The sequence below is a fragment of the Rhinolophus sinicus genome, linkage group LG03 (genome assembly GCF_036562045.2).
Source record: "Rhinolophus sinicus isolate RSC01 linkage group LG03, ASM3656204v1, whole genome shotgun sequence".
NCBI classification, from domain to species: domain Eukaryota; kingdom Metazoa; phylum Chordata; class Mammalia; order Chiroptera; family Rhinolophidae; genus Rhinolophus; species Rhinolophus sinicus.
Genome location: NC_133753.1, coordinates 79,099,252 through 79,121,905, shown reverse-complemented (window position 1 = coordinate 79,121,905; position 22,654 = coordinate 79,099,252). Strand labels below are relative to the sequence as shown.

The window sequence follows — 22,654 nt, the reverse complement described above, 5'->3', positions numbered from 1 at the left end:
CTATCTATTGCAGATCACACATTAATACACGTGCTTAAAGCCAGAGCATAAATAAGTGGGTGCAGAGGATAACCATTACGGAGTTTAACCCTAACTCAGAAGTTAATACTGATATCTACATGTGCCAGGCACTGCAATAGACACTGGGACACTGCAGTGAACAAGATACCGGAAGTTCCTGCCCTCACAGAGCAGGGATAGGAAGGCAATAAACAAACCCATTAGCACATCACTTGTAAACTTGCTAAAAGTCACCTTCCTAAACCTCAGTTTGCTATCAATAAAATTGGAATATTAATATTGCTTAGGGAAGTATCATCATATCCTTCTCAAATACAAATTATGCCAAAAAACTATAAATCAATAGGACTTGCACTCAATTTTGCCTGATCTATCTCTGCCTCCAGTGACACATACATAACAGAATGTAGGCTGGAAGAGGAAGTGTAAGCCATGCCATGAAATAGAAGGAAAATAACTGGATCATGGTAAGACTCAATACAAACCTGTTTTCTATATGGAAACTAACTCTAGTTAGTAAGCTATGGTTTCTCAAATAAGATGTTAATGATAAACATATGCTATTTGGAATATATTTACTTTGCCTTAGTTTCAGGACCAATGTCGAAATAAGTCATTTTTATTTCAAACATCATGGCTGTCAGTTTAAAAATCTTTGATACCAACTAGACTAATGTTAATCAGATTGTGAATTTCAAGTCACATCTTAACACGATAATTCTTTTTTCTTTTCCAGTTGAAGAAATAATTTTATTTTATATGATGAATACATACTTTCGCAAGATAGCATCAAAACAGACACAGTCTGATGTTTGATTCTTGTATTTAAAACAGCAAACTAGCTATGAATGTACAAATAAAATTAAAGGTTGAGGTTCTGACCAAGTTACTTTGGCATTAGAAAGCAAGCCTATCTGGATGGAAGAAATTAACTCCTTGAATCGAGTATACTCTCAGTAATTCTAAAATATTAATGTACAGGACAATATATCAGAGAAAAGAAATAGATGCAGATTTCCAACATAAACTGTAAGTTAGCTAATGGCTTCAATCAATCAATATCTCCTCTCTCTCTCAACTCCCCAATAAATGACACATAAAAACATAGAAATTGGGGCAGGGGGGAGAGACCAACCCTGAGAAAACTAAGGCTAAATCCTGAGAACAAACCAAAAAAAATGGAAGAAATGTGTACTAACAATAGAGTCAAACTGTCTTCCTATGAAATACTGATCTCTCTTTCAAAGACAGAGGACAAGTCTTATTCACTTTTGTATCTTCAGGCCAAGCACAGTGCCAGGTACATAAAGACCCAATAAATGTCTTAATAAAAAAAAACGCACACAGTCTAAAGAGACCATCCATATCCTTCCCCCACCAAAGCTACTGGTACTGACTTTCTGGCACCACAGCCCACATTCTTTACACATAATTTACTGACTTTCGACTACAATTACCTACATCCCCACTGTCCTATTCCTCTTCCATCATCTTCCCGATGAAGAAGAGGTATAGCAGGTCAGACAATTAAGTTTGAGAAATCATCCTACAAAAAGTTCTACATACGTCATTGCTCAATACCACTATGGTCACCTTCTAAGTACTCCCCTTGGGAAGCTATGCACCGATGCCAGCACCTAGTCCACCTTTCAAAGCAATGTTGGAACTCTTTTTCTGGGATGGCCATCAGAGCTGTCATTGTACTACCCTTGATGTCCTGATGTCATCAAAATGTCTTCCTTTCAATATTTCCTTTATCTTCAGGTAAAGAAAGAAGTCATTGGTGTCCAGATCAGGTGAGTAGGGAGGGTGTTCCAATACAGTTATTTGTTTACTGGCTAAAAACTCCCTCACAGAGAGTGCTGTGTGAGCTGGTGCATTGATTGTCGTGATACAAGAGCCATGAATTCTTGTTGAAAAGCTCAGGTCGTCTAACTTTTTCACGCAGCCTTTTCAGCACTTCCAAATAGTAAACTTGGTTAACTGTTCGTCCACTTGGTACAAATTCATAGTGAATAATCCCTCTGATATCAAAAAAAGGTTAGCAACAGCATTGCAACAAGTTCACAAACTTAATTGTCAGACCTCGTAAATATTTGTTACACAGACGCTTGATGAAAGCTCAGAGCACAACATTTTGATGGTTTTATGAAGATGAGCTACACAACTGATCTATAAAGAAAACTCAAGAATGACTGGTTAGCTCTCCTCAGCTAGGCAATTCCAACCAGCAATCATCTAAGGCTTGTGACAGGTATTTGTCCAAACATTATAACCTAAACTCAGCAGCAAAAATCTGTGAATGAAAAACTCATGTACTCCAAAATCAGATGTTTAAATGCCAAAACGTTTTGTTGTAAAAATAAAAGCCTGACCGTTGACTTCCCTTAATGGAGGGGGGCTACTGCAGACCCATTAGCAGTGTGGACCACAGAAGTCCCTATATACAGGGTCAACACATCTCTTAAAAGCTATTATCTGGATTACCAAGTAATTGTGGTAACAAAGCTCTACACATGAAACTTTCATCAATGCTCCTAAATTTGTCCTCTGCTTTTCATGACAAATGAATTCACTGAAATTTGTCATGTGACACAGTCAGTCATAGAAATATGAAACACTTAAAATCAATACTGGCAGTTACTGGGTAGTCTGCAGGCCCTGGATTCTACACTAGCAGGTGCTATAGGCATGATTACATAAGAGAAGCAGACTTGTCTACTTAGGGCTGTCAAACTGAAAGAAAACCCAACTACCCATGAAGCTACAAGAAGGGTATCTGCGCTCTTTTAAGAACTACTCATTCTAACTTTATTTTTATACTCAATTGCTTGGATCCTGTCACATCTTAAAAACTATTTGAGTTTACTTAAATAAAAAACTTCCTGAGCTATGACTGATCCAGTAGTATTACTTTTGACTAACGGCCTATGCATAATAACCTTATGCTCCAAAATAGTTAGAAAAATTGATTTTTACAAGATGCCTTTACCCTGCATTTTGAAAACACAGGACTTCTGTCCTCTTCCTGAAAAACTCTCTGTGACAATTCAATTTCATTCTGGGCAATTATAGAATTATAAATTTTCTGATATGTTTCTATTTTTTTAAAAATTTAAGAAAGTGGTTCCCCAAGAATATGCAATGGGGAAAGGATAGCCTCTTCAATAAAAGAATGGACAGCCATATGCAAAAGAGTGAACCTGAACCCCTATCTCATACCATACACAAAAATCAACTCAAAATAAAGAATTGAAAGTAGACCTAAAACTGTAACACTCTTAGATGAAACAAGGGTAAGCTCCTTGATGTTGATCTTGGCAATGATTTTCTGGATTTAACACCAAAAGCAAAGGAAACAAAATCAAAAATAAACAAGTGGGACCACATCAAACTAAAAAGCTTCTGCACAGCATAGAAAATAATCAACAAAACAAAAAGACAACCTACTAAAAGGAAAAAAATATCTGCAAATCATATATCTGATAAAGGGCTAATATTCAAAATATATAAAGGACTTATACAATTCAACAGCAAAAAAACAAACAATCTGACTAAAAAAATGGGCAGAGAAACTGAAAATACATTTTTCCAAAGACATATAAATGGCCAACAGGTACATGAAAAGGTGCTCAATATCACCCACTAATCATCAGGGAAATGCAAATCAAAACCAAATTAGATACCATTTCACAGAATGGCTATCATCAAAAAGAAAAGAGATAAGTGTTAGCGAGGATGTGAATAATAGGGAACCCTTGTGCACCATTGGTGGGAATGTAAACTGGGGCAGCCACTATGGAAAACCGTATTAAGGTTCCTCAAGAAATTAAAAATAGAATTACTATATGACCCAGCAATCTTACTTCTGCGTATATATCCAAAGAAAATGAAAACAGGATATCAAAGAGATATCGGCACTCCCATGTTTATTGCAGCATCATTCATAATAACCAAGATACAGAAACAACATGTTTGTCAATGGATGAATAGATAAAGAAGTTGTGATATGTACATATAGATATATAGATATAGATATATATGTACACACACACACACACACACACACACACACAATGGAATATTATTCAACCATGAGAAAGAATGAAATCCTGCCATTTGCGACAACATGGATGGTCGGACCCCAAGGGCATTATGTTAAGTGAAGTTAAAAAAAAAAGCCAAACTCATAAAAACAAAGAATAGAAAAGTGGTTGCCAGGGGCTGGGATGTGGGGAAATAGGGAGAGGTTGTTAAACTTTCAGCTGTTTGATGAATTTGGTCTGAGGATCTGTTGTAAAACATGGTGATCATGTAGCTCACCTGTAGATAACACTGCATTGCACAACTGAATCTTACTAAGAGAGTAGAACTTAAAGTTTCTCACTAAAAAAATTTTAAAAAGAAAACAACTAGTTTTCAAAAAACTTAGTGCAATGTAAAGTCACCTAGAAAAACATTAAATTCACAAAGAATAATTTGGTTCACTTAGCCCTTACACACATACATTTATGCACACTCATAATCCATGCTTTAGTAGACTAATTAATAAAAACAGAAATTATATATCCAAAAAGAGTGCAACCTCATATACAAAAATGCTCAGTACAAGATTTTTTTAAATAAAGAAAACGCGGTTCAAACTTCAATGTCCTTTAATGGGAGAACGGTTAAATAGCATCATCAGTCACCAAACTAGAGAGCTGCTGTGCACCCAAAGATGGAACGGAGACCCAGCACCTTCTCCTCAGCCTCGCACTGCCCTACTGCTCCGGGCTGAGATGGCTCCAGTCAAGAGCATTGCAGTCACTCCAGGGAGTCCTCCACTGTACACCTGGCTTGAATGGCAGATCCTAGTCACTTAGTGCCAGCATCCTGCCCACTTCTCTCTAGATGCAAATCCCACATTCAATCTACCAGAAGAGCAGCTGGAGGGTGGTAGTCAGGCCCAGGAGTGAGACCAATGCTCTCCTACCCTTGGGATTGCAGATACCCCTGAAGCCAGCAGCAAAGACAGCCCCATGAGCACACTGGTGAAACAGCTGAGTGAAGTATTTGAGCCTGAAATCCCCAAATCAAATCTTCCCCTAGAGCCTATTCTGCACCCCAGAGGCACCTGCATCTGAACTGGACTTCCCTGTGGGCACCGAGCCTTGAGAACCAGAGGCCACCTCTGAGTCATACGGAGCTCCCCCCAAGCAGGTGTTATCCCAGGAGGAAACAAGACAGCTCACAGAAAACCCTGTGGCCAGCAGGGCTCAGACAAGCTCTTGAGAGACCCTGAAACTCCCTTATCTTCAGGTTCTAAGCACAACAAACAGCAAGGTACTAGGGAGATCTGCCCTTACCATCCTGCAGGATGACAACTCCCCCAGGACCATGAGGTAAGTGGTCTCCCCTGAGTGAAAATGTTAGAGAACTAAAGGAAGGGAGCATTCTGGGAACTGGACGACTTATAACACTGGAGAAGCACGGGAGCAAGGCCAGGACCATGACAAGGAAAATCAGCAGTTTCCCTCGGTAGAGAACGAGGCTCTGCGTACCCCTAGCACTGGGTTAACCAGGAGTCCCGTGATATTCTGTGTTCTCTCACTCTTTCTTTCCCTTGGGAGACTAAGGAAAGGCTTGCTTTCTTTGACTCCTCCTGAACTACCACAGAACTATAAATACGTGGGCACACACGTAACTTAAAAACTCACTCTAAAGGTAATTCCAAAAGAGAAAGCCTGAAGTGAAATTATCAAGGGCAACATTCCTGGAATAAGTGAATAAGCTATACTCATCTCTGTATTATTCCATATAATCTCAAAGCTAGTGTTATCCACATGACAAGCCACAATAAACCTGAATTGAATACAAAAATAAATGAAGGAATAAACAAAAGAACAAAAGGCAAATTCACTAAGAATAAAATGTGTCCTGGCAAAGAGCCAAATCTGAAGAAGTTTCTAGATCTGAAGCACTTAATAGGAGATAGTGCAAAAGAGAAGCAGAAGAGGGTGGCATGTTTCTGGTGGAAAGGCCACCATGTAAGACTCCCATATGCCACACATGGAGGGTAGTGAGAGGAGCCACCTTGGCCATGGCAAAATCAGCCTAACTCTGCGGCCCATATTGTGCTGCCTGAGGACAAAAGGAGGAAGTGTACCAGTCTTTGCATCATATACGTATCTCCAATAATAAATATTAGGATGAAAATTATTTTACGAATAAAACATAGTTTATTCAGCAACCATTACGAACAACTTCCCTAAGCAGTTATTTTGAATGACAACACTTACTTGGAGATACACACACTCACACACACACACACACACATTGTGTGTGTGTGTATAGTGTTTGCATGTTTATAACAAAATATATTGTTCTCTGTTTTTTACAAAGGAGAAAAATCTCATAATTATACAGTTTCATCTACTGTATGCATTTATCTGTAAAGTATTTCTCAGTTCCTACTTGATGGAAGCTATAATTATAAGTTTTTCAGTATTATTCACATGAGCCAAGATATGCTTGCCAAATTTTCATATCACACATATAACAAAATGTAATCTCTACTTATTTAGATATGAAAAACAGCTTTTAGAAAGATGTGACATTAATTACCCATAATACAAATATTTTTAAATAAATGGTTAGAGAAAACTTGACATTTTGTGAATTTTAAAAAATCATTCTGAAGCTTTGCTACAGGGATATTTCTCCCATACAAGTCTTTGAAAACATTAATAATGAGATATTTCTTGTCAAGATGGCAGAGTAGGTAAATGCTGTGCTTGCCTCCTCTCAGGACATCAAAATTATAACTAAACTACAGAACTACAGAACAACCGTCTGAAGTCTAGCTGTATGGAAGTCCTACAACTAACGACATACAGAGGGAGCCACCTCGAGACTGGTAAGAGGGACAGAGACATAGAATGGACTGGTCCCACACCCAGGTGTGGCAGTTAAAAATGGGGAGGGATATCGGCTGCGTCAGTCCCCCCGGAAGAACGAGGGATCCCAGCCCCACACCAGGCCCCCAACCCAGGGTTCCAGTGCTGGGGAAAAAAGTCCTGATAACTTCTGGCTGTGAAAACTGGCAGAGATTGTGGCTGAATGAGACAGAGAGTGGCTGGAATCCCAGGTGTTCCTTTTACAGGACCCACACTAGGCTTACTTGCTGATGGACTCCTTGCTCTGAGCTCCAACACTGGGACAGCAGCTTGAAAGGAGCCAGGGACATATGTCAAGGAAGTGAATTTTCTGGCCTCAGGGCAAGGACATCAGAGGCAGCTTTCTCCCTGACAGAGTTCTTTGTTGAGCTCCGCCTCTTTGCAGCATGCAGACACAGGCAGCGCCATATCTGAGTCTCCAACAACCTGGCCAATACTGGTCGCCCCACCTTGATGATTCCCTGAGACCCCGCCTCACCCAATTCGTGGGCCTATCCAAACTGCTTCCAGTGGCTTTTCCACACAAATGGTCTGTCTTGGCTCATGCTGCAGACTTTCCTACAATCTCTCAAAGGCTAACAAACCCCAAACAATTAGCATTTGGACTCAGCGAGCCCTATACCTCTTGCTGAGCAGACCCAAACCCAAAACAAATGGCAGTCAGCCTTGGTTCATGGCTTGGCCTCTTGAGGCACCTCCAAGTCCAAGGCAGGTGGTGGCTATCTGCAGACTGCAGATTGCTTTGTGGTTCATACCAGATGACCCAGGAAGGGGCAGCTGAACTTGGCCTGCAGTGAGGACCTTCCCAGGAGTTGGCAGGGCCTACCTGCTCAGTGGGCAGCATCAGACAGAGCCAAGACATCACCCAGCTGCCACCAAGTATGACATGCCTTAAGGTCTAGGCATGACTAGGCAAGCATCAGAGAGCCAACCAAAGTCTTCTCTATAGGGTCAGCCCTTGTATATGAGCGCCTCTACTATAGTCACAGCCACTCATCACAACCAGTCATACTGAGGATCAATCCTCCCCACACACACACACATCATTGACACACAAGGAGCAACCAAGACTCAACTACAACAGGAGGGCACATACAACCCACACAAGGGGCACACCTGGAACCCACCTGGCTCAGGTGACCAGGGAAACTGCCCCACTGGGCCCCACAGGAAACCTACTACATAAAGCCATTCCTACTATAGAAATAAACACACAGAATTGTACACCTGCAATCTATGTAATTTTACTAACAATTGTCACCCCAATAAATTTAAAAAAAAATACATACCAAAAAAAAAAAAAAAAAAAAGAAGAAAGAAATAAACACAGGGAGATAGCCAAAACGGGGAGGCAAAGAAACATATCCTAAATAGAAGAATGGAACAAAGCTCTACAAAAAGACCTCAACAAAATAGAGACGAGCAATCTACCAGTTGTAGAATTCAAAACACTGGTTATAAGGATGCTCAATGAACTTAGGGGAAGAGTAGATGAACTCAGTGAGTACTCCAACAAAGAGATAGGAAACATAAAAATGCAGATAGAAAACATAAATAAACAGTCATAAATGAAGAATACAGTAACTGAAATAAGGAACACATAAGAGGGAATCAACAGTAGATTAAATGAAGCAGAGGATCGAATCAGCTATTTAGAAGTTAAAGTAGCATAAAATATCTAATCAGAACAGCAAAAAAAGAAGAAGAAGAAAAAAGGAACCCCCAAAAATGAGGATAGTTTAAGGGGGCTCTGGGACAACATCAAGTATACCAATATTTGCATTATAGGGGTACCAGAAGGAAGAGACAGCAAGGAATTGAAAACCTAGTTGAAAAAATAATGATGGAAAACCTCCCAAACCTGGCGAAGGTCCAGCTGATTTCTCAACAGAAACTTTGAAGGCCAGAAGGGATTGGCACAAACTATTCAAAGTAATGAAAAGCAAGATTACTTTATCCAGCAAAAGATTACTTTATCCAGCAAAACTATCATTTAGAATTGAAGGACAGATAAAGACCTTCCCAGACAAGACAAAGTGAAAAGAGTTCATCACCACCAAACCAGTATTACAAAAAATGTTAGAGGGGCTTCTTTAAGCAAAAGAAAGATAAAATATATGAATAATAAAACTGCAATAACTACATATCTATCAATAATTATTTTCATTGTAAATGAATTAAATATTCTAATCAAAAGACAGCATTGCTGAATGGATAAGAAAACAAGACCCTTACATATGCTGCCTACAAGAGACTCACTTCAGATTGAAAGACACACATAGACTGAAAGTAAAGAGATGGAAAAAGATATTTCATAAAAATGGAAACAAACAAAATAAAGGTGGGCAAAAATACTTATACCAGACAAAACAGACTTTAAAACAGAGGTTATAACAAGAGACAAAGAAAGATCCAATAATCACACTTCTAAGTATTTATTTGAAGAAACCCAAAACACTACTTTGAAGGGACATGTGCATCCATATGTTCATTGCAACATTACCTACAATAGTCAAGATATGGAGGCAACCTGGTGTCCATCAATGGGTGAATGGATAAAGAAGAGGTGGTATATGGGACAGCCCAGTGGCTCAGGCAGTTGCAGCTCCGTGCTCTTAACTCCGAAGGCTGCCAGTTCAATTCCCCCATTGGCCAGTGGGCTCTTAACCACAAGGTTGCCAGTTCGATTCCTCGAGTCCCACAGGGATCGTGGGCTCGGCCCCCTGCAATTAAGATTGAACATGGCACCTTGAGCTGAGCTGCCTCCCAGATGGCTCAGTTGGTTGGAGCACGGGCTCTCAACCACAAGTCTGCCAGTTCGATTCCTCGAGTCCCACAAGGGATGGTGGGCAGTGCCGCTGCAACTAAGATTGAACATGGCACCTTGAGCTGAGCTGCCACTGAGCTCCCGGATGGCTCAGTTGGTTAGAGCATGTCCTCTCAACCACAAGGTTGCCGGCTCAACTCCCACAAGGGATGGTGGGCTGCGCCCCCTGCAACTAGCAATGCAACTGGACCTGGAGCTGAGCTGTGCCCTCCACAACTAAGACTGAAAGGACAACAACTTGAAGCTGAACAGCACCCTCTACAACTGAGATTGAAAGGACAACAACTTGACTTGGACAAAAAAAAAGTCCTGGAAGTACACACTGTACCTCAGTAAAGTCCTGTTCCCCTTCCACAATAAAAAAATCTTTAAAAAAAAGAAAGAAAAAGAGGTGGTACATATACACAACAGAATATTGCTCAGCCATAAAGAAGAAGAAAACCTTGCTATCTGAAACAATATGGATGGACCAGGAGGGTACTGTGCTGAACGTGTTAAGTCAGTCAGAGAAAGACAAATGCCATATGATTTCACTTACAGGTGGAATCTAAAATCAAGATAAATGAGCAAACAAAATAGAAATAAACTCATAGATACAGAGAACATTTTAATGGCTGCCAGATATGAAAGTGCTTGGAGGAATGGGTGAAAAGGGGAAGGGATTAAGAAATACAAATTGGTAATTACAAAATAGTCATAGGGAAGTAAAGTATGGCACAGCATAAATAGTCAGTAATATTATAATAATTATGTACGGTGTCAGATGAGAACTAGATTTTTGGGGGTATCACTTTGTAAGTTATATAAATGTCTAATTATTATGTTGTACACCTGAAACTAATATAATTAGGTCAGACAATTAGAATCACGAACTCATCCTAGAAAAAGTGCTACATACCTCATTGCTGAATATCACTACAGTCACCTTCGAAGTACTTCCCTTGGGAAGCTATGCACCAATACCAGTGCCTAGTCCACCCTTCAAAGAAATTCTGGAGCTCTTTTTCTGGAATGGCCATCAGAGCTGTCATTGTATTACCCTTGATGTCCTGAATGTCATCAAAATGTCTTCCTTTCAATATTATCTTCAGGTAAAGAAAGAAGTCACTGGGGGCCAGATCAGGTGAGTAGGGAGGGTGTTCCAACACACTTATTTGTTTACTGGTTAAAAACTCCCTCACAGACAGTGCCGTGTGAGCTGGTGCATTGTCGTGATGCAAGAGCCATGAATTGTTAGCAAAAAGTTCAGGTTGCCTAACTTTTTCACGCAGCCTTTTCAGCACTTCCAAATAGTAAACTTAGTTAATTGTTTGCCCAGTTAGTGCAAATTCATAATGAATAATCCCTTTGATATCAAAAAAAAAAAGGTTAGCAACATCACTGCAACAAGTTCGCGAACTTTATTGTCAGCCTTGTATGCATATATATACATATGTATTAGCAATCAGTGATAATTACTGCCTTAGATCTATTACAATACTTCATTAGGAGTTGTGAAATGCTGATACGACAATTTTGTTATTCCTTCTTTATTTAAGCAGTTGAAATACTTCTGTAAAGAAAAATTTGCTTCATCAACTATGTGGTTAACAGTATAGAAAAAAAAAGGAATAAATACTTGATTCTCTTTCTTTTCAAGTCTTCCAAATAATAAGTTGGTTGCCTAGCATGGATGTTTTAGGCAGGGAAGTTTTTAAAGATCATTCAGAATATTGTTTGGAGAATATCGTGATGTGTAATGAAGGAAGAGTGAAATCAGAGATCCCTCTTAGGAGGCTCTTGCAGTATTCTAAGTAAATGATGATAGGTTGTACCAGGATGGTAGAGAAAATGAAGGCAAGTAAACAGATTTAAGATATACTCATATTTTGAATGTAAAGTCTACAGGACTTGCTGATAGATTTTATATACCGTGTTTCCCCGAAAACAAGACCTAACCAGAAAATAAGTCCTAGCACGATTTTCCAGGAGGACATCCCCTGAACATAAACCCTAATGTGTCTTTTGGAGCAAAACTTAATGTAAGACCCGGTCTTATTTTCAGGGAAACACAGTAGAGAGTAAGGGAAAGAAAGAAATCAAGAATGTGTCCTAGAATTTTGGCCTAAGCCATTTGGTTTATGGGAATCGCTAAAGGAGGAGCAGAGTTAGGAAACAAAATCATCTAGGTAATGATGTGGATGAAATTAAATCAATATTTACCGTTTTTCTTTTTCTTTATCCTGACTGAAAATAATTTAAAATTTCAGGAAGTAGAAATAAAACACTGTTTATGATCTTTTTACACAAACAATGTTTTTTGCTGAAATAAAAATAACACCAGATAAAATTAATTTCTATTTTTTCTTAAGTAATTCATTTTCTCACCTTTTCCCTATATATATTGACAAAGGATAAGCTGGGGGGCAAATTTTAAGGATAGTAATAAGTATTATTTTAACTTAGACTGACCACCAATCTCTCATATCAGCTGATAGAGCATCACAAATACAAGTGATATACAAAAAGCCAGGATGCAGAAAAAAAGAAACAGAGCTCAAAAATATTAACCAGCTAATTAATATTAACCAATGAATCTTGGGGGAAGAAAAGAACTCCAATTCATTTTTTAGAAGCTAATTTTCAATTCTCCCAAGCGAGTTCTAATAATTCAAATTGTCCTGTTGGGTTTCTCTTGCCTGTCCCTACAAAGTAAGAGAGAGAATATGGAAGGTTTAAGAGAGAGAAGGGATAGAAAAGAGACTAACCTCACTATATTATCAATAGCAACAAAAGTAATTTATATTACTTTATAAATGACAAAATTTCTAAAGTCATGTTACCTAAAGTTTCATACAGAAAAGGAATATCAGATTTGTCACAAATCATTTCTGCATTTAAAAATTTTGCAAGTCTTTGATAATAGACATTTACACAGTATCAGATTAGCTGGTGAGATAAAAATGACAAATCACTCCTGCGTAACGAAGCATTCATGTATGTATTATATTTATATATAAATTGAACAAATGCTATTGATCTCTATTAGGTCTTACAACTATATTTGTGTATAAATACCGCTTATTTAATAGAAACTGGGTTCCTGGATAGAATGGCCCTTTTTAAAATATGGAAATGATAGCTCTAGGTTACATTTTCCAACATCAACACAGGCCCTGTTAATTGGACTCTACTGAAGTACTAAGAAGGAGTAAAAGAAACAGTTCTGCCAGCTAAAAAACAAAGTAAGAAAATAAGATAAGCACAAATATAATTCCAAAAATTACAAATGAAGATCAAATATCTTAATAATTAGAGAAAAAGATATCCTAGACCGATAGGGTTGAAAGACAGGAGTCTGAGTTCATTTACAAAAGCTTAAAAACTATTATGTCTGAAAAAATTTTTTAAAAAAGGTCCCATAAGCTCTTCAACATAATTATGTACATTAAAATATATAAAATAATTCTATTATCCCATGTACAGTCATAAAATATTTTGAATTCTGAGATATAATTGTTAAGTACTGCATTTTATTTTACTTTTAAATGCTGTTCTTGGCATGTATTTTTAAAGAAATATAATTAAGTGCTTTATACTATGTGTATTTTCTTACTCAGAATAATCATGAATATTTTAATGCAAATCAATTACAAACACCTTCATAGATGACAAACTGTATTCTGAATATCATTTAAAAGTGCAGTCAGAAGATTTCCAAACTGCATGTTTAAACACAGAATGTACAAATTTCAGACAATATATCTATTAATATTATTGGCAATACAAAATATGCCCTTTATATTCATATATATGACATAAGGCTGACTCTTACACAGCCTTAAATTCCTTTGCTACTTTACCTTCTTCATCATAAAAAAAATCATGTTTTTTTCCTCATTTCCATTTCATACCCACTGCTTCTCTCGTAGTAAAATTTTCCCCATGTTTCTTCTTTCTCATTCTCCCTATCTAGATATTAAGTCTTCCCCAAAATAAATAACTGACAGTTTGTTTCCTCATCAACCTTTTAATATATCAGCCTTAACCAGGGTTAGGTGAGACACAGAGTTATGGTCTAGCTTGACCATATTTTTCATTCCCTTAAGCTTTCTGGTTGCTATTTCTTTGACCTCCTCTCAAAAATACTGTTTAGTCCTACAATTAACTGTAAGAATTAGTGTAATACAGTTTCTAAGGACTTGGTTAGAATGTCACCCTAATTACTTTAAATGAGTAGAGAGTAACAATTCCTTCATGACATGGAGATATTACTATAATCAGTAAAATGTGCAAATTAGATTTCAGAATGAGAAGGCCTTCTGCATTCAGTGATTCTCACTTAGAGAATGTAATCTTATTAAACTTAAGACAATGACTTTTCCTACTTTTCCTCCTTGTACCTTTTTTCCCCTTCTTCACTGTAAGGCTTGGGCGAGATAATGAGGCTAAGAGAGTCAGGCGGGTAGAGAAAGGTGAGGGCTTTAATCTGCGACCCCGGGCGAGGTTCACCCGTCCGCAGACGGGGCCGGTGAAGTCGCGCCCAGGGCAGAGCGAGGGAGGCATATATGCGATTTTGGGGGTGGGGGTTGGCTGAGTGAGGTGGCAGATGAGCAGGCCCCCCCAGAGCAGATTGGGCACGAGCGGCTGCATCCGGAGCTGTTCATCGCACCAGCGGTCTGCTGACTTTTCTGGGAAACGCCAGGGAGGAGGGGTCTGACTTGGCAGAGGGGTACGACTTGGCTCCTGGCCTCTTTGACCATGCCCACAGCTGACCTAACATTCATGTCAAAGTAAGGAAGAGAGGTTATCAACCACTAGAAGATCTTGGAGAAACCAAGAAGAAATGGAATTATGATGAATAACAAAAATAGAGCTTTGAACAGGAAAAGGCACAAGGAATTGAGAACTGGCGTAGATACTCAGGCATGTGTTGAAGGGGGTGGGGGAAACTAAGAATTTTCTGCCATTCTAACTCTTAACCCTCTGGGCGTTCTAAGCACCAGGATCACAGAGGCACTTAAGGAGTTCGGGTTCTTTCACATTTTAAATACAGTGACACACTAAACAAAGTCAGGAAAATGTCATCCTTATTTCTAAATGGACTCTCACAAAAATGCTTTCCCAGTTCTGCAAAGGTAGCTTGTCTCTAAACTTGGCAGACTCAAGCAAAAAAAGAAACAAAGGCTTCCTCATCCAGGAAATCTTTGGGTCAGAAAAAAGCAGCATTAAGAGCCCAGATAAAAATGGGTACCATAAATTAAAAATGGCACCAATCTGAACAATTATGTAATTTCCTCCTGGTATATTCAGCAACCTGACCATGGGAATGGAGAAGCTGAACTGCAACTGTGATATAAGGATGGGCATCCATAACACACGGACAACAACGGCGAGAACGCCATTTAAAGGGTCATGATGAACTTGAGGTTCAGCAATGGATATACTGTAAGTAGGGAACTGATGGACTCAGGGAAAGTAAGGATGCCAGGATCTGGAAGTCTCAATGAGGTTAAACAGAGAGCAAATTCCATTAAATGAGGGAGTGAGAAAGCTAGAAGGTTCAAGTCAGAAGAGGACCCTGAAATGTAAGATTTAAAAGGTACGAAAGTTCTAACAATAACAAAATCTAGGTGAGACTATGTGAAGGAATTGTTGGAAGGCAATGGAATCAAAATACAATTTATAGAAATTGAGATGGAGGAATTAAGAGAGATGACCCAGGATGATGGCAGACGTCAATGTGGGAAGACTACAAACCAGCTGCCAAAGCTCTTGATAAGTATTGAGGACGGTACTTTGGTGGTACTTACGATGAGGGCTAATAGCATCTCATAGGACCTTTTTAAGAAAGCAAAATCTAAGGCCCCACCCCAGGCTTACTAAATCAGAATCTGCATTTTAACAAAATCTCTGGGTGATTTGTGGACAAAGTCAAGATTGTGAGCTTAATAGATATAAGTATATAGTCAATAGATAATAGAAAAGACAAAGGTAGAAAGTGGATGAGCTTAAGCTTTGCAAGAGAAGTGAGGATTTTTTGTACAATGGTTAAGGAACATTGATATCAGTGTCAGTGGAGAATTAGGCAAATTCTAAGAGTATCTCTAGAGCTTGAGAATTCAGAGTAAACAAGGATCACATCTACTATTTTAGTATTTTGATATAATTTCCTATCACCTTGCTCTACATTTCTTCAGCCTTATGTTCTGTCTTAGGCTTTGCTTTTTGGAGGAAGGGGGATTATTTTTTATTTTAGGTTGCCTCCAATTTTTTGTAAAGCTATGGGATATTTTAAAAATCAACTCACAAAAGTATTCATATATATACATACACACATATATCCACATTCACATACAACATTCTCTAACCTAATTGACTGACCAACTTATTATTTTCAAAAACTCTATGTATGTCTATCCAATCTTATTAACATATCAGCTCCACATATGACAGAAATATTGTTTGCCTCACCTCCAAAATTTTGAAACTGAACATAAATTATCACATGTTATATAACAGACTTGCCCCCCTTTTTTCCCTGAAGTCCTAGTTTATGAGAGAGGGAATGGACAGAGCTACTCAACAAAACATAATTTTGAAAAGTATCTATTTACAAATCACTATTAGAATGGTTCCAACGAAACAGAAAAATTGGGAAGCCTTGCTCATTTTAAGACATTTGTTCACATGGCAAATAAAAAACCTCATTGCTAATCAACTGATCGACTAAAAAGTGCTTTAAGTCCTACCAGAGATCTTCCAATTTGAAGATAATTCTTTTCCTCAGACATTAGGTGACACATTCCTGCCTTGGACTATCTGCATTACCACTGTTTTCTTGGGAGTAAGAAAATGTATGGAAAGGTAACATTTGAATTGATTCCTCAAAGCACCTGGGAACATACTAAATAACATAGTACAAAACAAAAGAAGAATGGAACGAAGAGGAGCTAGCTGGTTGAGCACCTCCCCCACACCAATGAATCAAGATCCAGATGCACAGCATTTAGTTTATAAAAAAGAAAAGGTCACATGACAAAATCACCAATTATAGCTCTGTAAGGTTGTAGCCTCTGGTGAAGAAATTCCCAATGATTGAACAACCCGCGTACTTTGTCACCTCTTATCTCAGCCCTCCAAATAATTTGACTTTCAAATTATTTTCTTTCCTGAGTAATTGACAAAGCTCCCATTGCATTTGTTGATACAGCCTGCAAGTAAACAAGTCAAAGTAATTTAGGTGAAACAAAATATATTAAATACCTTGTTCAGAATATGCAAGTTATTACAGTGATGATAGATATTTTTAAAGTTGGTTACTGAAAATTTAAAAGCACCCAAATTCTCAAGTGTTTACATATCAATGTAATCATGCAAAACTTACAGTAGTCCAGCACTGAACTATTACCTTTATTTCTTAAGTAATAAGTGAGCTTGTAAATGAAAAATGAAGAGCATTTTCAAGGAAAGAATAAACTAAAAAGTCAGAGATGAAAGGGTTATGAGTTCAAATTGCCTATACTCTTTTTATAATGAAAGAAAGAAGTAATTCAACTATTAAGAACAACTAGCCTGAACAGGATAATTTAATGAGTGCTGAACATACCCTGATGAAATGATGTATAAGTAGAACGCTTACAGAGAACATTGTCAAAGATTAGGGCAGTGATCATACATATGCCCTGTGTGATTTACAACCAAGGTATTATACTATAGTAATTAAGTGTTGGAACAACAGGATATCTGTATGGAAAATATAAGTAATGTTGACCCTTATTTCAAACAATTTTAAAAATTAATTTGAGAAGGATAATAGACCGAAATGTGAAAGTTGAATTAATTAAGTTTCTAGAAGAAAATACAGGGGAATTTTTTGGGGAGTAGGGTAGGGAAAGATTTTTTAAATAATACATATAAATCTAAAAGAAAAAAAATTGATAAGCCTGACCTAATTAAAACAAAGAACATTTTATATCAAAAGATACCACTGAGGGAGTAAAAATACAAGCCCCAGATTAAGAGATGATATTTGCAACACATGTGACAAAGGGCTCATGTGCAAAATATATAATGAATTCCTATAAATCACTAAGAAAAAGACAAACAATGCAATTTAAAAAATGGACGAAAAACATGAACAAGCACTTCACAAAGACAGATATCCAAATAGGCAATTAGCATTACTCAACAGAGAAATGTATATTAAAACCACAATGAGATACCACAACATACCCAACAGAATCGCAGAGTGAGACCATACCAAGTGTTGAGAAGGATGTGGAACAACTAGAGCTGCTCTATGTTACTGGTTGGAGATTAAATTGGTACAATCACTCTGTAAAATTTCTTGGCAGAAAAAACTAAAACTAAATATACACTTAATCCAAAATCCGGCAATCCCACTTCTAGGTACACACCAAAAAGAAATGAATGCATCTGTATACCATAAAGCATATGCAAGAATTTTATAGCAGCATTATCCATAATAGCTCCAAATTAGAAACAACCCAAATAACAACAGGAGCAAGTATGTATTTTAGTGTATGATGCAATGGAATACTATATAGGAACAAAAAAGAACAAACTGAGGAAGAGCAAGAAGGCAACACACAGTAGGAGGCTTCTGAAGTCCCCTCCTCCCATGGTCACACTGAATGTACAGCTAGCTACGCACAAAGTAATTCCCTCCAAGTGAAATCCAGAAAGTAGCTGAATGACTCCTACACATTGGATGAATGAGAAAATGCCCACATTGAAACAGGTAGGAAATGCTGAGACACTCTCACTATAAACACCCCTAGTACAATGCCAAACAACGGGGAGAGAACCCCCAACTCCCAGCTTCTGCCTGAGGAGCAAAGTGGACTGTACATATAGCATTGTGGGTTTTGCGGCTTCTTCACAAGCACAGGCCCCCAGACCACCTGACTTTGGTAACCAATTGGGATTGGAATCACATATCACCCAAGACTAACAAACAAAAGCAGCAGTTCTTCCCATGAGCATTTGCAGCAGCTAGCCACCCTCAGTGCACAGGGAAGATGTAAAAACATCCATCTTCCAATCTTACAATGGAAGGGGTTTGACTGCATACTTTACAAGCTGCTGCCTGAGGGTCCAGCTTCTAATTAGCAATAATCTAGAAGCCAGTTGCAATCCTCTCCAGAACCTGGGGGAGGCAGTGGGCCCTTCCCCTTACTTTTCCCTCTGTTGCAATCCAACAATAAAACCAGATCACCAGCATCTCTTTGGAAGGAGCATGTATACATGTCTAGTGCCCCTGCTTTTATGGCTGCTGCTTAAGGGACAAACCCCCAAAACATCTGGCGCCTGTGGCAAACAGGGCTTGTATTCACAAGTGCCACTGTGGGGGGACTCTTTATAGTGAACAAATAAGCAGTTTCTAAAAGGGTTCAGAAGCAGTCCTTCCACACACAAAGCTATACACCCAGGTTCAGCAAAGAGGGAGGTGGGAAAAAAGTCCATCTCCCAGTTTCTCCCTGAAAGGGGCTTAACTACATACTTTCTAGCTGCTGCCAGAGGGCCTGGCTTCTAATCAGCCTCCATCTAGGTGCTGACTGCAATCCTCCCTTTGGGACATTGATGGGTCTTGGCACACCCTCAACTACTGGGAGCCACTAACAACAAAGATGGCAGCTTGGACAATCACAAAGATTACAGAGGCAACCAGGAGTTTGGGCCAGGCTGATTGATGGGGTTCATCCCCTACACAAAACTAGTCTGTCAAGTCTGGTAGATGTGGCTTTTTATCTGATGTGCACAAACCAACACATAGAGGAAAAAAAGAAAGAAAAGAGAAGAGAGAGAAGAGAAGAGAAGAGAAGAGAAGAGAAGAGAAGAGAAGAGAAGAGAAGAGAAGAGAAAAACAAGATAAAACTCCAGAAAATGATCTTAAAGAAATGGAGAGAAGTGATTCACCAATCAAGAATTCAAAACAATGGTCATCAATATGCTCACTATGGTCAGGAGAGCAATGCACGAACAAACTAAGAATTTTAAAAAGAGACAGAAAATATGAAAAAGTACCAAACAGAAATAATAGACCAGAATAAAATAACTCAATATAGTGCTTCCACAGCAGACTAGATGAAGTGGAGCAAAAGATCAGCAAAAGGACAGTGTAATTCATCCAATCAGAGGAGCAAAAACAAAAAAGAATGAAAAAGTAAAGATAGTTTTAGTGGCATATAGGACACCATAAAATGACCAACATATGCATTATAGGGCTCCCAGAAGAAGAGAAAGAGAAAGGGGTAGAAACGTTTTTCAAAGAAATTTGGGTATAAAATTCTCTCACCTGGGAGAAACAGACATTCAGATCCAGGAATCCCAAAGAACACCAAATAAGAAACCAGAGAACCACAAAGACACATTATAATTAAATTGTGAAAAGTTAAAGACAAAAAGAGAACCTTAAAGGCCTCGAAAGAAAAGCAGCTTGTTACATACAAGGGAACCCCCTTAAGACTTTTCAGAAGAAACTTTACGAGTCAGAAGGGCGTAGGATTATATATTCAAAGCAGTGAGGAAAAACAACTGCTAACCAAGAAAGAATATGCTGCGTGGCCAAGTTGTCCTTCAGAATGAGAGACAAAGAGTTTTTCAGACAAACAAAAGCTGAAGGAATTCATTACTACTAGATCAGCCTTACAAGAACTGTGTCAGGGAGTTCTTCAAGATAAAATGAAAGGACAATAATTAGTAACATGAAAATACATCAAAGTTTAAATCTTATTGGTAAAGGTAAACATATAATTAAATTCAGAATTCTCTAATATTGTAATAGTGGGGGTGAACCATTTATACCTCTAATACAAAAATTAAAGGACTAAAGTATTAAAATTAACTATAACTTTAATAATTTGTTAATGGATACACAATATAAAGAGATGTAAATTGTGATATCAAAAACACAAAATGTGGGGGAAAGTATAAAAATATAGAGCTTTTGTATACATTCAAAGTTAAGTTATTATCAGCTTAAAATAGACCTATAAATATGTTTTATGTAAGCATCAAGGTAATCACACACAAAAAAATTCTAAAGTAGATACACAAAAAATAAAGAAAAACTAAACTAAGCATACCACTATAGAAAATCATCTAATCACAAAGGAAGAGAACAAGAGAAGAAGAACGTAACAAAGAAATTACAAACAGCCAGAAAACAATTAACAAAATAGAAATAAATACATATCTATCAATAATTACTTTAAATATAAATGGACTAAACTCTCCAATCAAAAGACAAAGAATGACTGAATGAATTTAAAAAATAAGACCTCACTGTATGCTACCTACAAGAGACACACTTCAGCTTTAAGGAGCAAAATTGAAAGTGAAGGGATGGGAAAAGATACTCAATGCAAATGGAAAGTAAAAGAAAGCAGTGGTAGCTATATTCATATGAGACAAAATAGACCTTAAGCCAAAAAACTGTAACAAAAGACAAAGAAAGTCATTATATAATGATAAAGGGATCAACTCATCAAGAGATTATAACAACTAAATATTCATGCACCCAACACTGAAGCACCAAAATACATATATAAAGCAAACATTAACAGATTTGATGGGAAAAATAGACAGCAATACAGTAATAGCAGGAGACTTCAACACTTCACTTTCAAAAATGGGTAGATCATCTAGACAGAAAATCAATAAGGAAACACTAAAGTTAAACTACAAATTAGATCTGAAGGACCTGACATATACAGACATTCCATCCAACAGAAGCAAAATACACATTCTTCTCTGCTGCACATGGAACATTCTCCAGTATAGATCATATGTTAGGCCACTAAATAAGTCTTAACAAACTTAAGAAGATGGAGAGTATGTCAAGTATCTTTTCCAAACACTAGGGTATAAAACTAGAATCAATTACCAGAGGAAAACTGGAAAGTTCACCAATATGTGGAGATTAAACAATATGCTCCTGAACAATCATTGGGTCAAAGGAAATCAAAAAGGAAATAAAAATATATTTTGAAACAAATGAAAATGGAAATAAACATACAAAACTCATGGGGTCAGCAAAGGCAGTTTAAAAAGTAAAGTTTATAATGATAAATGAGTACATTACGGAAATAAAAAAGATCTAAAATAAACAACCTAACTTTATACCTCAACTAACTAGAAAAATAACAAATTAAGCCCAAAGATAGTAAAAGGAAGGAATAACAAGGATCACAGCAACAATAAATGAAATAGAAATTAGAATGAAAATAGAAAAGATCGATGAAACTAAGAACTAGTTTTTGAAAAGATAAGCAAAGCTGCCTAACTAAAAAAAGAGAGAAGATTCAAATAAATAAAATCAGAAATGAAAGAGGAGACATTACAACTGATAACAGAAATAATAAGGATGATAAGTAATTACTATGAATAATTATATGCCAAGATTAGATAAGCTAAAAGAAATAGATAAATTCCTAGAAACAGTTGTATAACCTACCATGTCTGAATCATGAAAATAAATTATGAATAGACCAAATACAAATAAGAAAATTGAATCAGTCATCAAAAACCTCCCAAAAAAGAAAAGTCCAGAACCAAATGGTTTCACTGATAAATTCTACCAAACATTTAAAAGAGAATTATTGTCAATCTCAACCTCTTCTAAAAAAATAGAAGACAAGGGAACACTGTCAAACTCATTTTATGAAGCCAGCACTACCCTGATACCAAAGCCAGACAAGAACACTACCGGAAAAGAAAATTACAGGCCTGTATTCCTGATGAACATAGATGTAAAAGTCCTCAACAAAACATTAGTAAAGCAAATTCAACCGTACATTAAAAAAAAAAAAAAATCATACCCCACAATCAAGTGGGATTTATTACTGGGATGCAAGGATGGTTC

At 37.5% G+C, this 22,654-nt stretch overlaps 1 protein-coding gene and 1 pseudogene across 3 annotated transcripts in view; one reads left to right on the top strand and one right to left on the bottom strand.

Moving 5' to 3' along the window:
* NUBPL (NUBP iron-sulfur cluster assembly factor, mitochondrial) overlaps positions 1-22,654 on the bottom strand; it is a 196,146-nt gene that overhangs the window by 63,800 nt on the left and 109,692 nt on the right. The gene's annotated exons all lie outside the window — the stretch shown is intronic.
* Positions 4,151-5,712, top strand: LOC141570455 (cell division cycle-associated protein 3 pseudogene; annotated as a pseudogene).